Source organism: Lemur catta, chromosome 10 (genome assembly GCF_020740605.2).
Source record: "Lemur catta isolate mLemCat1 chromosome 10, mLemCat1.pri, whole genome shotgun sequence".
Classification (NCBI taxonomy): domain Eukaryota; kingdom Metazoa; phylum Chordata; class Mammalia; order Primates; family Lemuridae; genus Lemur; species Lemur catta.
The window spans coordinates 10,527,296-10,542,266 of record NC_059137.1 but is presented as its reverse complement, the minus strand read 5'-3'; the positions used below and the strand labels follow the sequence as shown (position 1 = coordinate 10,542,266).

The 14,971-nt window shown below is 53.5% G+C and overlaps 1 protein-coding gene across 1 annotated transcript in view; it reads left to right on the top strand.

The window, feature by feature from the left end:
- Positions 1–886: 886 nt before the first annotated feature.
- NEK6 (NIMA related kinase 6) overlaps positions 887–14,971 on the top strand; it is an 80,349-nt gene continuing 66,264 nt past the window's right edge. Inside the window, exon 1 of the mRNA XM_045563117.1 lies at positions 887–1,026. The gene's annotated coding sequence lies outside the window, so the exon portion shown is untranslated. The remainder of the gene's footprint in view (positions 1,027–14,971) is intronic.

Genomic DNA, 14,971 nt, shown 5'->3' with positions numbered 1-14,971 from the left:
TTATATTAATAGGTCACAGCCAGTTGAAGCACCTTCTCTCACGGGGCAAACAGAAGCCCAGGGGGAATTCACCCTGTGCCCAGTACAGCACTGTGACACGTTGGGCAGCTGACAGCCAGTCACTGTCTCTGGTTCTAGCCCTCCTGGGGATGCTGCACAGTTTTGAATGTGGAGGAAAGGCAGCAAGCGTGGAAACAGGACCTGTCCCAGCCAGGAGTGGCCCCTCTCTGAGGAATTAGGGTCCTCTTAGGAGGTGAAGCAAGGAACTGAGCTGCCACCCTTGGGCCCCATGGAGGCTTTGCCTTGCAGAGGGGGTGTTAAGCATTCATTAGTGGAGTATTTTACTACTTCCAGAAACCTCTGCACATGGACTCTTGCTGGTCCCTGGGGCCACAGGAAGTGGGGAGCTCCAGATGAGGAGGCGCTGGTTGCTTTGAGGGCAGGGAGCAAGGCTTTCAATCATCAGGATACCCTTAGAGCCTCCTTCAGTGCCTGCATCCAGCTGGTGCACAATAAGTGCTTGTTGGTGGGCCAATTTCAGTATAACTAGCACTGTGACAGGAGCAATGTTAGGTGATGGGGAAGCCAGTGATGCCTGGGAGGGGTCCACGGGTGTCTGCAGACCCTGATCCTAAGTGTCTAGAGCCCACGAAGAGGGGAGATGCTGGCCAGGACCGGCTGTGTGGGTCTAGGCCTCAGTCTCCCCACCTTTGAAATGGGGAGGGCGGTCCGCGCGCCGTCCCAAAGCGTGGCGGAGTGAAAGGGTCCGGGCGTGGAGAGGGCGCAGCCGGGTGACCCCCGGAGCCTGCGTGGCGGCAGCGCGCACGAGCGCAGGGGGCGGCGCGGCCCCGCGGCGGGGAGGGGCGGGAGCGCGCGCGCCGGCCCGCGCAGGCGGCAGCGGCGGCGGAACCGAGCGGACGAGCGTGCGGCCGCGGCGCCGCCAACTCGTGTGGGACCCGCCGCTCCGGCCGCCCGCCGGTCCGCGCGCCGGAGCTCCCGCCGGCCGCCGAGCTCGCCCGCCCGCCGGTGAGTGGCCCGGGGCCGGGGTCGGGCCGGGCCGGGCCGGGCCCGCGCGGGTCGGGGAGGGGCGGGGGCCGGGCCGCGGGGCCGTCGCCCACACCCGGCCGAGTGCGGCGCGCGCCCGGGGCAGCGCGGGAGGCTGTGCACGCGGGAGGACGCGCGGGTGTCCGTGGCCGCCGCGGGCGGGCGTGGCGGCGGGGTCCGTCCGCGCCGCGGGCTTGTGCTGGCCGGCGTGTGTGCGTGTGCACGTCGGGGCGGCCGGCGTGCGGTGCGGTGTGGCGTGGCGTGGTGAGCGCGGGGAGGTGGGCATGGCTCCCGCTCAGCCGTTGCTGGAGTGTTCTCTGTGGGCCGAGGACGGTGCCCCGCGCTTGGCGGAGTGTGTGCGGGTCTCGGGGAGTGCGCGCGCGCGCACGTGTGTGAGTGCTCGAGAGTGGCTTGTGTGCACTGGAGTGAGCCTGGGAAGGCAGCGGTGTGCCTACGTGGCTGTGAGTGTGTCATTTGTGCGCGGGAGTGTGCGAGGGTGTTGATTATCGAGGCCTAAGCGCCCGACGTGCCCGCCCGAGGCCAGGGCGCCCGCGGAGAGAAGCAGCCTGGCTGGGCCGGGGCCGGGGCCGGGCCGGGGCCGGGCCGGGCCTGATTTTAGGATCGGAGGACCCGCAGAGCCTGGCTGGACCTGGCAGGGGTGGTGGTCTTGGAGCCAGACCCTCCCAGGACACCCAGGCTAGGTGGGGGCTGTGGTGGGCCCCTCCGCCAGGCACCAGAAGACTAGTGTTCAATTGTTCTAAATACTCCTCTGGGTTCCCTGGCTTTTGTTCTTGGCTTTCTCCAGCCAGGCCACATCTTACCCCTTTCTGCAGGCCTGGGAGGCTGACCCTAGACTTGTCAGTGTATGTGCCTGCCCTGCTAAGGAGATAGATATTCTTCTGACTTATTTGTACCTCGCCAGGGCTCCAAGTGTGAACCCCCAAGACAGTAACATTGATCACAGCGGGCTTGGGACACCTGGGATGCTGGCTTCTAAGGTCTGTCTTTGCAGTTTTGACTAATAGTTTGTGTGTGTGTGTGTGTTGCGCGTTTTATAAATATTGAACGTCTTTGCGGTCAAACATCTTAATTTCTTTATAGCAAACTTTAAAAACTCTGGTGCTCCCTAGTTCCTCTGAATTTTCAAAATTCAGCTTGCCTTTCTGAGGGGAAAATGTCGTCTTAGGAGTTGGGTTTACAGTATGCGCTGGCGAATCCTGGAGGCACGCTTCAAAACTGTGTCGCTAATGGAAGAAGAATTTCATTGAAAAGGACGCAGAGCCGGCTGGAAGCGCCTGCTCCCAACATGGCAAGCTCACCAGATGAACTTTGGACATTTTCTTTTAGCAAACAAAACCTGGAAGGAAACAAAAAAGACCCACATTCTTTTTCTTTTTTTGTCCTGAAAAATGAAAAAAAAAAAAAATACTCCTTCTGGGTTTGCTGGAAATGCTGCCTCCCTTTCCCCCATAAAGGCCAGGCGCTCCCTGTATCCCCCACCCCCAAATAAAATACGCCTGCGGGGAGCCGTGGAATGAGTCACTCCCTGGCAGAGCGCCCCACGGGCAAACATTTGGGAAGGTTCTTGCCTAACTTCCCAGAAGAAAAGGCCCAGGATTTAAAATGGTCCCTGTGGTTTGTCAGCCTCTGCTGTCCCGTCTGCTTCGGAAATGACTAAAAAGTAGTTTCTATCTCCACAAAATAAAGTCTCAGACTTAAGTAGTGGCCCAGGTTGATCTGGATTTAGAGCTGTTCAGGTTTCCAGAAATGGGGCGCCCGGCTTTCCCAGGTGACAGGACTGGTGGGTTTGAGCAAGGGAGGAGGAGGGGAAGGGAGGGAAACTCACAATTACGGAGTGCCTACTCTGTGCTGGGGTTGTTCACGTCCCAGTGGCCCTCTGCTGCAGAAAATGGCTTTGGTTTTATGCACAAGGAAACTGAGGCACAGGGAGATCAAGCCCATGTCCTGGACAGCTGAGAGGAGGTGGAGGCAGAATCCAAAGTCACCTGCCTGACTTCACATTCCTCCTTCTTTCCCTTGCACCCGGGACGTGACATTTGACTTCCTAAGGTGCACAGACTGGATGCTGAGTCCTTTAACACGTCTGTTCATTTAATTCTCATCATGAGATAGGGGTTATTATTTGCATTTTACAGATGAGAAAACTGAGGCTTAGAGACATGAAATAACTTGCATAATTTTGTCAAAGAGGCATTATGACCAATGGTCACCATTTATTGAGGATATACCCTGTGCCAGGCATAGTGCTAAAAGCTTTAATGGCCTTATTTCACTCAATCCACTCACTAACACTATGAGATGGGAGCTGGCATCATGACTGTTTTTCAGATGAGGAAACTGAGGCACAGATTCAATAATATGCCGAAGATCTGATCCTAATATGTAGTAGAGCCTGGCTTTGAACCCAGGCTTGTCTGAGGAGAGCCCATGGTCTTCCCATTGAATTTGGAAAGTAGCAGTTGCTATGGACTGTGTGCCTAGCCTGGTGCTAAGGTCTAGTATTGTTATCCTGGTTTTACAGAGAGGCAGGTTAAGTAGCTTGGGCAGGATGGTAAACTGAAAAATGGCAAAGGCAGGATTCGAACCCATGTCTGATTCCAGAGTTGAAGTTCTCAACCTTAAACTGCATCTGGCTGGCTCTGTCATGCTTGTCTGCTCTCTCATGCTGCAAAGCCAAGTGGGTTAAGACAGGCCAGGTTCCTGCAGGGCTGGGTTGCTCCAGACCTGGGAGAGGTCTTCCTGAAGGTGCTGCTGGCTTTCCCTGTCCACTCGAGCACCTCTGGAGCTGATGACCGATGCCCAGGGCTGGGGCTACCAGAAAGGGCAGCAGTTCACATTTTTTCTTTCCTTTCTAAGTGCCACAGATACTTTTCATAAGGAAAGTGTCAAAACAATTGTCCAAAGGAGAAGAATACTTCCTTCCTCTTCTTGGGTTAGAGCAAGCAGGAGAGTGAGAGGGTGGAGAGTGGAGGACCCTGGTGAATCATCCAGGATTAAATACAGGTTGGCACCTCTAGATCCCAGCGCTCTGACCCCTGACGATGGGGAGTCACCTCCATAGGCCTGACTCTCAGTTCTGAATATCTGACAACATCATTTCTACATCGGCTTCTTGTCACTTGTCATTTAAGTCCCATGCCTGTTTCTTTTCCTCGTTCATTTCCATTTCTATCACAGTTTCTACTACACTGTGCTTGAAAGGAACGTGTTTGAGGATCTGTGTGGTTTGGGCTATGTTGTGTCCCCTGCAAGTGTCCTTTGGTATTGAAAGAAAAAGGTATTTCTCTCCCTTCCATGTATGTTCTGTAAATTGATGAACATTTGCAAATTGCTTTGAGATGCGTTAATTTAAGGTGTGAAATAATAGATCTTGTGTGAAGGCTCAGCCACATTTCTGGCATTGATGGATTTCTCTCCCGTCTGGCCTGTGATTTGGGGAGGTAAAAATAGTCCTTGTTTCCACATTTTTATCTTTTTTTTTTTTTTTTTTTGCTGACATCATTCTTAGGAAGTGGTGTGCACATGCATGGAACTTACTTTCCTTGGCCATCACCTAGGATCACAGAGCTCTGGGGAGCAAAGGTGCTGCTGGAATTAGGGGAGTCTGGGGGGGGCGGTCTGGGCACCCCTGGGTGTCTGTGAAATTGCCGTGAAATGAGCGGGCAGTGGATGGCCAGGCGTGTCTGCAGATCAGAAGCAGACTGTTGAGGGCCTCAGTGGCTTTTTGGTATTTGGCTGTCTTCTCATTTCTGACTCTTGGGTAATGGCAAGATAGCTTTTTGGGAAAATGTTAGTTGAAAAAGAAAAAATCAGGCCAGCAACTTCACCCCTTCCTGTCTGAGTTGGGTCATATGCACACAGTCCCTTCCTTTGGCCAAATCTAAACTAAGCCGATGGCCTTCTCAGACTCAACTTCCAGATGGAGGAGCCGACTTAGGGGCAGGTCGGTTGGTGGTGTAATTTCCTGTGACATTAACTTTGGGAACTTGAACTCGGAGTGTGATCTAGCATTTTGACATCTGTCCTTCTAACAGGACTTGCTTGTGTGGAAACAGACCCACATATACGGGCTGCACTGTTGTCTCCAATTCTGGATTTTTCCACAGGCCACTTCTCAGGTGGTCTGGTGGCAAAGGCTTGGGTCTTCTAGCCAGGCCTCCTGGCTTCCTCCGAGGGCAGGATCACAGCACGCCACAAAACCCGGCTGGTCACCTCCACTGTGGCGGGGGTCTGTGGCTGGGCCAGTGACAGGAGCGATGGGAATTGAGAGACGGGTGGCCAGGATCTGAAATGCATTCAGTTCCAATGGCCTTGATTCTCATGGAGCAGTTCTTTCTTTCTCCTAGACATCTGTGTGATGGTGACCTCATAGGAAAGAAAAAAGGGGCTTTATGTAGGAATTCCATAGAGTGTGAAGGAATTCCGACAGGGGGAGGGGGAGGGAAGTTGCCATTGGGAGTCTGCAGTGCCTGCATTTTCCCTGAATTGTTTAACCCTCACACTTCAGAATTAGGCTGGGGGGCGGGGTTGGTACAGAGATCCCTTTAAGGAGAACTTCGCTCTGTCCCAGAGCTGTGGCCAAGGCTACTGGGGTTAGTCCCACAGACACATTCTGCAGGTGAGCGGCAGACCTGGACTCAGTCCACAGCCCCTTTCTCTAAGGCCTGCCCTCTGCTGTTCCTTGTTCTTAACATCTTTCAGGCTTGGGATTGTTGGGAAAAGACAACTGCAAAGAGATGGGGTTACTTTACAAACGACCTTCAGCTCTGATGAGTCCAAGTTGCCCATGAGGAATTTGGTGGCTCACAATCCAGAGGGCACTGCACGGGCACACCGGAGTTGAGACCCCGCAATCATGTTAAGAATTTGAGCTTGGGCACCAAATGGAGTGAGGCTCAAGTCCCAGACCTGCCCCTCCTGAACAAGCCGGTCACCACTGAGCCTCGGTTTCCTCATCTGGAAAACAGGGACAATATTATGACCTCATAAGGCCGGGGAGAGAACTAAGTGCAGTGATGCATGTAAAGTGCTCAGCACATGGGCAGCACGTCATATGTGCTTCTCCGGGATTTCATGAGAGGCGCAGAAAATATTCAGTTACCAAGGACCTGCCCAGGGCCACACAGTGGGAGGGCTGGCACTTTGCCCAAAGTGTTTTCAGTGTCCCCTGCATTGAGGCCCTACACAAGGCTGAAGGGGGGTACCTGGGATGCCTTCCAGGTGCCACTGAAGCACCTTTGTATGATCGTGCCCCCAAAATCAAGGGGAAGGAGACAGTGGCAGTTTGGAAAGAGGCAGGATTTAAATGCCAGGTGCCTCAGGAAAATGTTTGGAACTCCGTCTTTGCCTTCCCCACCGACCCCCCACAAAGTGCAGACAGTGAGCCTTGTTAGTTTTTGGTGTGGAGTTGGAGAGTCTCCGAAGGCCCAAGAGCCGTGTCAGCCGTGGTGTGCTATGAAGCAAGGCAGATGTTTTGTTAATTATTTACACAGCGTCGCCCCAGCAGAGGTCTGCACTGACAGAAGCGGCTGTCATAGGCTGGTCCCCACCCCCCATGGAGTCCTCACTGACAGGTCACACAGCAAGGCCTGAGGGAGTCCCCACGCTGTGCACCCGTCTGAGCCGTCCAGGGTTCCCTCAGCCTGGCCCGCTTCCCCCAAGGGGAAGGAGAGCTCCTTGTCCTCCACAAATGGCCACCCCTCCCTGGGCGGCTTCTGTGGGAATTTGCCAGCCCTTCACGCTGAGACCCCCGTCGTGTGTGTGGTGAGGGGAGGGCATCACCGGGTCTGGAGGTCCGCTCCCCAGCATAGTCACCTTGAGAGAGGAGGTTGTCATGTGGGCCCAGCCTCTACTTTCTCGTCTGGAAAATGGGCCAGCAACACTAGCCACCAGGCCCTTGATTGTGAGGCATGAGTTGGGGTGGTTTACCTTAGAAACTCAGCCTTAGGGTTAGAGTTTTGAAGAGAAAGGGGCTTGGGATCAGAGCCTTCCCTGAAGGCCACTGAGGATGAGGAAGGTGAATTTAGGGAGGGGGAAGGCAAACCTAGCCTGCCTTCCTGTTGCCGGCTTTACCTAAGGAGGTTTTGCATAGGAGTCACTGTAAGGAAAGGTTCTTCTAGGAAACGTCCAGGCTGTAAGTCCGTAGAGACAGAAAGCTGATGGGTGGTTACCAGGCCTGCGGGGAGGGGAGAACGGGAAGCCACTGCTTCACGGGTACGGGTTTCCTTTTGGGTGATGAAAACGTTTTGGAACCAGATAAAGGTGGTGATTGCACAACACTGTGACTGTAGTAAATACCGTTGAACTGTTTGCTTTAAAATGGTTAATTTTAAGTTATGTGAAAAAAGTGTTTTTAAACAGAAAAGATTCTGCTGTTTTTTGAAAAAAGAAAAGCATGCAAGCCTCTCATTTTACAGATGGGGACGCTGAGGCCCTGAGAGAGACCACGACCAGCCTAAGGGCTCACATGCAGTCTGAGCTGGTCTGTGGCCTAGATCAGATCACTGTTCCAGCTTTCAGTCCAAGGCTCTGGTTGTGACACCTGGGCCTGGGCTGTGGGTGAAAAGGCTGATGCAAAAGCACAGACCGTGCGCTGTCATGTGGGCCGAGTGGACGGTGTTCTGTAACCTGGAGATGCCTTGCTGGCCAGTACGTGGCGTATCCGTTCTGTCAGTCATTCAAGAAATTCATCCCAAAGTTCTCGGAGCTGGCACAGAGACCCTCCAGCAGCCCCACCCCTGGCCCCTCACCAGCTGCAGAGGCTGTGTCAGGACCCCCTCCCAGGTGCTTGTGAATGACTTGTAGCATACGCAGCATCTTCAGGGACTCACTCTCTGGGGAATTAAGAGACGTGAGGTTTGCCAGAGGCCTGAGAGGACTAGGGTGAAGGGCAGGGGGACCCCAGGGCAAGGGGGCAGGCAGGGCTGGGGCTGCAGTTTGAAGCCGGGCACTTGATCCTGCTTCCTCAGCCTTTGCTCCCTTCAGTAGACCGTCTGCGCCAGGCACTTGCCGTATGTCGTGCTGGTCTAATCTTTTTACATGAGTGAACTCACTTCATCTTACCAGGGACTCTGTGCTGTGAGGACTGTTTGTTATACCCGTCTAATAGATAAGGAAGCAGAGACCCGGAGAGTCCAGGACACGTGGTGCCTGATCACCATCGGCATGTGTGCTGTAAGGATGCCCGCAGCATGGGGGCCTGCCCTCCGGAAGTGCCCATGATGTGGCTTTGAGCTGGTGGCCAGGCCCAGGCCTGGGCAAGGGCCTCCCAGGCAGCTGGGTGGAACACTGTGCACCAGGGTTCCGTGCTAGGGCCATAGAGTGTTCGTTTTGTCGTCACATGTTTGTCATCTGCTTCCAAGCCTACACATAAGCTCCAGGAGGGTAAGACTTGGTCTGTGGCCACAGTTGCATCCTCTGTGCCCAGCACTGTGCCTGGCACATAGTAGGAGCTCAAATAATAGTTATTGAATGAATGGAAACTTTTAAGTGGGCAAATGGCAGGATCCTTGGCGAATATTTACATGGAAATAATGAATCTTTTCAACATTGCTCTCTGCAAGGGCCCCCTCTCACCCCCCAAAGTGGGCAGCAAAGGGTTGAGTTGTGCCAACTGACCCTTTTGTGGGGAGAAGAGGTTTCTTAGAGAAAGGGCTCATCCAGCTAGCAGGAACCTAAGCCCAGAAGGGCTGTGCCTCCCCAAGTTATGGGGTCTCCTTCCTGTGCCCCTTCTCTGCAGAGGCGGCTCCTAAATGTCTGTGTAGGAGGGCTTTGGGTTGGACTGGCTGGGTGCTGTGTCTTAAAGCTGCATTTTCTGTCAAGCACTTGTTTTGTTTTAGAGGGGATATCTTTTAGTGGTTGCTTTGGGAAGGGGCTAACAAGCCACCTCGGAGCACAGACATTGCTGTTTGGCAAATGAGCAGGGCCCCGGATTCCATCCCAGCCCAGAATGTGGGGAATCTGGCATTGAACGAAGAAAGATTGCTTAGCTGGTGTGGCCTTGGTGGGATCACTGGGCACAGCATGGCAGACAGGGAGCAAGAGCCAGGGAGCCCACCCATGGATTTGGTGGGTCCAGTTGAGTCCGGCTGGATTCAGCCACACCAGGACCTCAAGTGTGGACTTGGTGTGCTTGACTGAGTCAGTGTGTGTGCATTTCCTTTGTTCGTCGCCCTCAGGAATTTTGGTGGCCTTTTGTGTTTGTTTTAAATGCCAGCCTCCGCAGCTAGCCCAGGAGGAAATGAGGACCGGATTTTTGTCCTTGCAGAGGCTGGGACAAGTGTGGGAGCAGTCTGCTCTTGGAGCTAGCCTGGTGGTGACAACATGGCATTCAGGAAACACTCTGGGGTTTTCTGTAGGGGTGGGGGTACAGTGCTGCCCCAGGGCTGCGCACTGCGATCACCAAAATGAATAAGACTAGTGCCCAGGTATCACGGTGCCGTTGGCCCAGGGGCAGCTTAGCACCACAGCCCCGTGCTGGCCCCCAGGGAAATACACAGGAATCAAACGAGATCCCTGCCCCATCTTCCCAGGGAAACGTTCAACGAAAATACACTCCAAGCTACCACCTTTCATCTGCACATACTTTTCTAGTATCCCGCACTGATTGTGGGTAGTTGAGGCATGTCATCACCCAGCCTTCCAAACTCCCCAAGGGGCAGTGGTCTGTACAAGTATTCCAGTGCCATTTGGGGACAGCACAGGCAGTTTGGAAGGTACTGTTTGGTGTGTGAGAAGTCCCTGGATGCTCGAATGGCTTATGGAGTGGCATCTTTGAAACTGCACAGTCTTGACAATTTCAGGACATATGGTCCCTGTGATGTGCTAATGTTAGCAATTGAGATATTTAATTACCCAGAAAAACCCCCTTTCCTACCCAGTACAGGTTACTGGAGAGCTTTTATTTCTCAGGAGGAAGGTCTTGCACAGTATAATTCGGACCAGCAGATAGGGAGTCATTATCCCTCATTAATTTATTAGCTAATTAAGTGGTTTATCTGGTCACACGTTTATTCCTTCAATTGCCATTCATCCAACAATGTTCGTGGGTCCCACTCTGTCCCTGGCCTGGTGGTAGGCACTGGAGAGAGGATGAAACAGAACAAATATTACTAGGTCCCTACTGTATGCCAGCCCCTTGGGTAGTGCTGCAGGCTACAGGTGAGGGCATTCATTTCCCAGTGGACATTTACCGAACACCTACTATGCGCAGACTCATGGAGATGCATAAATGAAAATGACACGGCCCTAGTGGTTTGAACTCTTGCAGTATTTTGATGGGATCTTTTCGTTCTGGCCCTCTGCTTACTGTGATAAACCCAGTCAGCCGCCATTCACAGGCCACATGATGACGTCCCCAGAATGAACCAGAAATAATCCAGATGCCCCAGGAACCGATGTGAGAACAAGGCATCCCCTTCACACGTTGTGTCTCAGTTCAGCGTCTTGCCACCACCCAGCATTTTGAGACAGAATGTGAGATCTCGTGGTTGGCTAAATACATAAATATTTTATGTCTCGATATTCTGAAAACGAAGCCCAAATGCACAGAACTGCAGCACATCAGTGCTATAGATCATATGTTATAATAATCTGATGACATGTTGTTTAAATATTTATGGACTGATGCGACATGACAATGGGGGAGAGAGGCGTCTCGGAGCAGAGTCGTGGCAGATGCTAGAAAGGAGGGAGCAGATTCTCATGATCCCAAGAAGCGTTGGGCAGTGCTTGGGTTTCTGATTTGATGTTTTGGGGTTTTAGGACAAAAACCATGGCTGACATTTATTGAGCACTTGCTGTGTGCCATACCCTTCACTGACATCATTTCGGTGAATCATCACAGCACCCCACAGAGAGGAGGGGGCTCTTATTTACCCCAAGTTATAGTTGGGAAACTAAGGCCTAGGGCAAGTCACTGATCCTCCCCAGACCCCAGGGCTAGTGAGTGGCCCAGGATCAAACCCAGTTTGACCTGACTCTGTGCTATTCTGCTCTATCGGTGATGAGTCATATCAGAAACCCCCCCACCCCCTCCTGGGTGACTCCTTGCTCGGTACTAACTGGACTGTGTAGATCACAGGAAAGGAAGGTGATGTCTGTAAACATCAGGTGGGAAAGTGGGAATTGAAGGCACAAGGAACAAATACCTAACCCAGGAGGGCGGTGAGCAGTGTGGAAGAGTCCCCATAGCCTGGTCCCTGGCACATGGTGGGTGCTCAGGAGATGACAGTTCCTGCCCCTCTGCCTTTCTTTTCATTATTGGTTTTGTAGTAGTTAAGGGAGTTCTCTGCAGACTGTCCCCCATACACGTGTCCTGTGTCCCCCAAACCTTTGCCTTGGCCTCGCCCTCTCCCTGCAGTGCCCTGGAAGATATCGAGTAATAGCCCATTCAGTCTCCAACAGCCCAGTGAGTTAAGTCGGGGTGTCCTTGCTGTACACATGAGTCTCCCAGAGCCAACACTAGCATCTCTGCCTTTGGGAGCCTCCCTGAATGTGCCAGCCTGAGTGGCTGTTCCTTCCACGCCCTCCCTGATGCCGTGTGTTGGACATGCCGCTGAGCACTCCATCCCCAAGTCTGCTACTGTCAGTCCTGCCTGCCTGCAGGGTAGAGGCCTCGAAAGGTTGAGGGTCACATCCCCAGCACCCGGAGTGGACCTGGCGCACAAGACAGCAATAAACAGCCAACCACAGAAGTTCAACGAACGAGACCTGTAGGGTGTGGGCCAAGTGTCTGAAAAGCGTCTCAGGCAGCGACAGTCTCAGACCCAATGGTGTCTTTCAGTGCTGCGGAGGCCTAGGGGTGTCCCCATGTCGCCAGAGTGGGATGGGGTGTGTCAGAGGGTCATGGAAATGGAAGGCAGGGCCAAATATGTAATTTGTGGGGCCCAATGCAAAATGAAAATGCAGGTTTCCTTGTTCAAAAAGCAGGGAAAAACAGAAAGTGTTTCTTTCTTTTGCAGTTTCTCTCTGCATCTGTCATGATGGTTTTTATTTCTTATGGAATGTCATGCTCCCTTGGACGCTCTCAGGGCAAGTGCAGACCCTCACAGGTGCAGGGGCCCTATCCTGTGACTCCAAATGCAGATGCATCTGACTCTGGTCTCCCCATGCCCGTACCTGGGCCCGTGCCACAGGTAGCAAGTGGCAGAGGTTGCTGGGTTGGGGAGCGGGCAACTGAGTACCTGTCCTGGGAGGCAGGACCACACGTGAGCTGAGGCTCCATGCCACCGGCACAGGCTCCATTGTTCCACCAGACTTTACTCAAAAAATACAGATTCAGAGATAACATGAAGAATTTCAAGACAGTGAACCCAGTACATGAAACCCATGCCTGGGGCTCTCTTCTGAGGGCAGGGCTAGGTCACTTGGACATAGGCCGGCCTTGATGGGAGGGGCTGTACCGTCCTCTCAGCCGCACACGTATTTATTACAGAGCAAGGGTGCTTTGTCAGTTTCCTGCACAGGGTTAGGCTAGATCTGACTTGAAGGGAAAGTTCTGCTGTTGAGCACCATGTGCAGACCACTGGTGCGGGAGGTGACCACAGTCAGTCGGCCAGCTGGTGGGTCTCCCCGCTCATCCTGGGCCTCTGGTGCCAAGGACACACTGTGGACATGGCCGTCCCTGATCTAATCCCTCACATCATTGCTAGATATTATTGCATTAACAAACCCATCTCTGATTTCCTGTCCTTGAGGGACAATCATCAGAAATCAAATGACAAGGTTGCTGACCTCCTTGCTCAGGAACAGTGCCAAGCAGGTGGTGCCCCAAAAGGGCAGGGAGCTCACATTCCACCAGCCACACACGCTGTTCCCTGCCCTGAAGTTGGGGGCCCAGCAGCCACAGGAGTGGATGTCGGGCTACTCTGGAAGACACGAACAGAGTGAGACTCAGGTGAGGAGTGCTTGCTTAGTACCCACCATGTACCAGAGACCCGGCCAAGTGCTTTATTTGTGTTGCCTTCATTAATCCTCATGACAACTTTGGGCTGACCCCATTTTCCAGATGAGGATAACTGAGGCTCCGAGAAAACCGTAAGCCACACTGTTTAGATAGTGAGATTTGAACCCAGGCCCAGCTGACTCCAAAGCCAATGCTCTTTGCACAATCCCAGGCACCCTGGATGGCTGGGGCCTCTGGGGCTGCATGTGTGTGGGGGTGGGACAGGAGCCAGACCTCAGTGCTGCTGCCTGTGGGCTCGCGGCTCTGAGCAGTCACCCTCATCCTCGGCAGGGAGCAGATCTCAGGGCCACAGCTACAGATTCTCCCCTGCAAGACAAGGCCAGCCCTGTGGCCATTCTTGTGCCGAGAGAGGCTGGCAGCTGGCGGATGGGTGGGGCAAACTTGGATGCAAGTCACACCTCTCACCACTTTTTGCTCACTGTGCCACCTGGTCTTGTCATCTCCCACTTGGGCCTCAGTGTTCTCATTTGTAAAGTGAAGGGTAATATCAGTTCCTGTCTCTGGGGGAGTTTTCACAACCAGGTGGGGTCAGCTGTACAGCCCTCAGTTCCACGCCAGGCCCAGAACAGGCAGTCAGCAGTTGGTGATTGTCTTGGTGAAAAATGACACGGTGTGGGGTGAGGACCAGGCTCGGTGGCACCTGTGACACTCAGGAGCACCTCCCCACGCCGAGTCACATTGGAAGTCACTCAGCCCAGAGCCGCCCCTCCCAAGGAATTTATCTCTTCCTCCTTTTGTTTGGTCATTCATTCACCCAGCAGAGCCAGGCGCTGTGCTGAGACAGAGGAATGAGCCAAAGGAACAAAGTCCCTGCTCTCACGGTGCTGGCATTCTGGTTCATAAACAAGAAACAAGTACACAGTTCCTGGCCAGGGAGCACTAGGGAGAGAAAGCTGGGGAAGCTTTGTCTGTTTGGGCAGTTTGGACAGTTTGGACGGTGGATTGGCCCTCCCACCATCTCTTTCTTCCCTTGAAGGGCAGTCTCTGAGGATTTAGCATCCTGCCTTCCGTGTAAGGTCTCGGCTCTCCCAGAGGCCCCAGGAGGGCCTTGTTGGGCTTTGCTTTGCCTCCAGGTGTCTGAGAAATCGGTTTCACAGCTGGAATGATCTGGCTCCCCCAAGACTCACATCTGCTCCTTCCAACAGCTGCTGGTCATGGGGGCCAACCTGGCCACCCCTTAGCAAACTGACTCCTCTTGGTGACCGTGCAGGGCAGGTCCTCTTAGTTCCATTTTACAGATAGAAAAGGGAGGCTGAGCCGGGCTGAGTCGTTTGTTCAGGAGCACATGGTGTGACCGCAGCTGAGCCAGGATTTAAATCAAGGCCTTTGGCCCCCAGAGCACGTTCTCAAATTCTCAAAACCACTGTGCTCCGGTGTGAACGGGTGCTTCTGTTGTTCCAGGCAGCAGAAAAGCCCCAGGGTCTACGCAAAGAAGCAGATGCTTGGTGAACACCTACTGTGTGTCTAGGCCGAGCTGGGTACTGTGGGAGGGTTCTGTGGAGAAGAGTGGAGACAGTGGTGCCCAAATTGGCCTGAGAAGTGAGCATTTCCACATGAGCCAGAATCACATTTACTCCTTGCTCTAGGGTTTTGAGGTGGGTGGAGTGAGCTTCACTTTAGGGATGAGGAATCTGAGGCTTTCCGAGGTCACACAGCCCCAGGTGGCATCCTGACCCCACGTCACTTGCTCTGTCTGCCATCAACCCTGCTGTCTCCAGAACAGCTTCGGCCTCCACCCTAATTCTGCGTTTGGACAAACTGAGGCCTAAAGAAAGTTTTAGCAGCTTGACCCCGAACTGGGGAGGGAGGTGTGTCCTTTAAGTAATCATGGAACTGGACATCATTCCACAGAGAAATTGCTTTCAAAATGCCACTGATTCTCCAGGCGGGAGAAGACCAAAGAAATGACAGGGTGTGATCAGGATGTGTGTCTGTGATTGG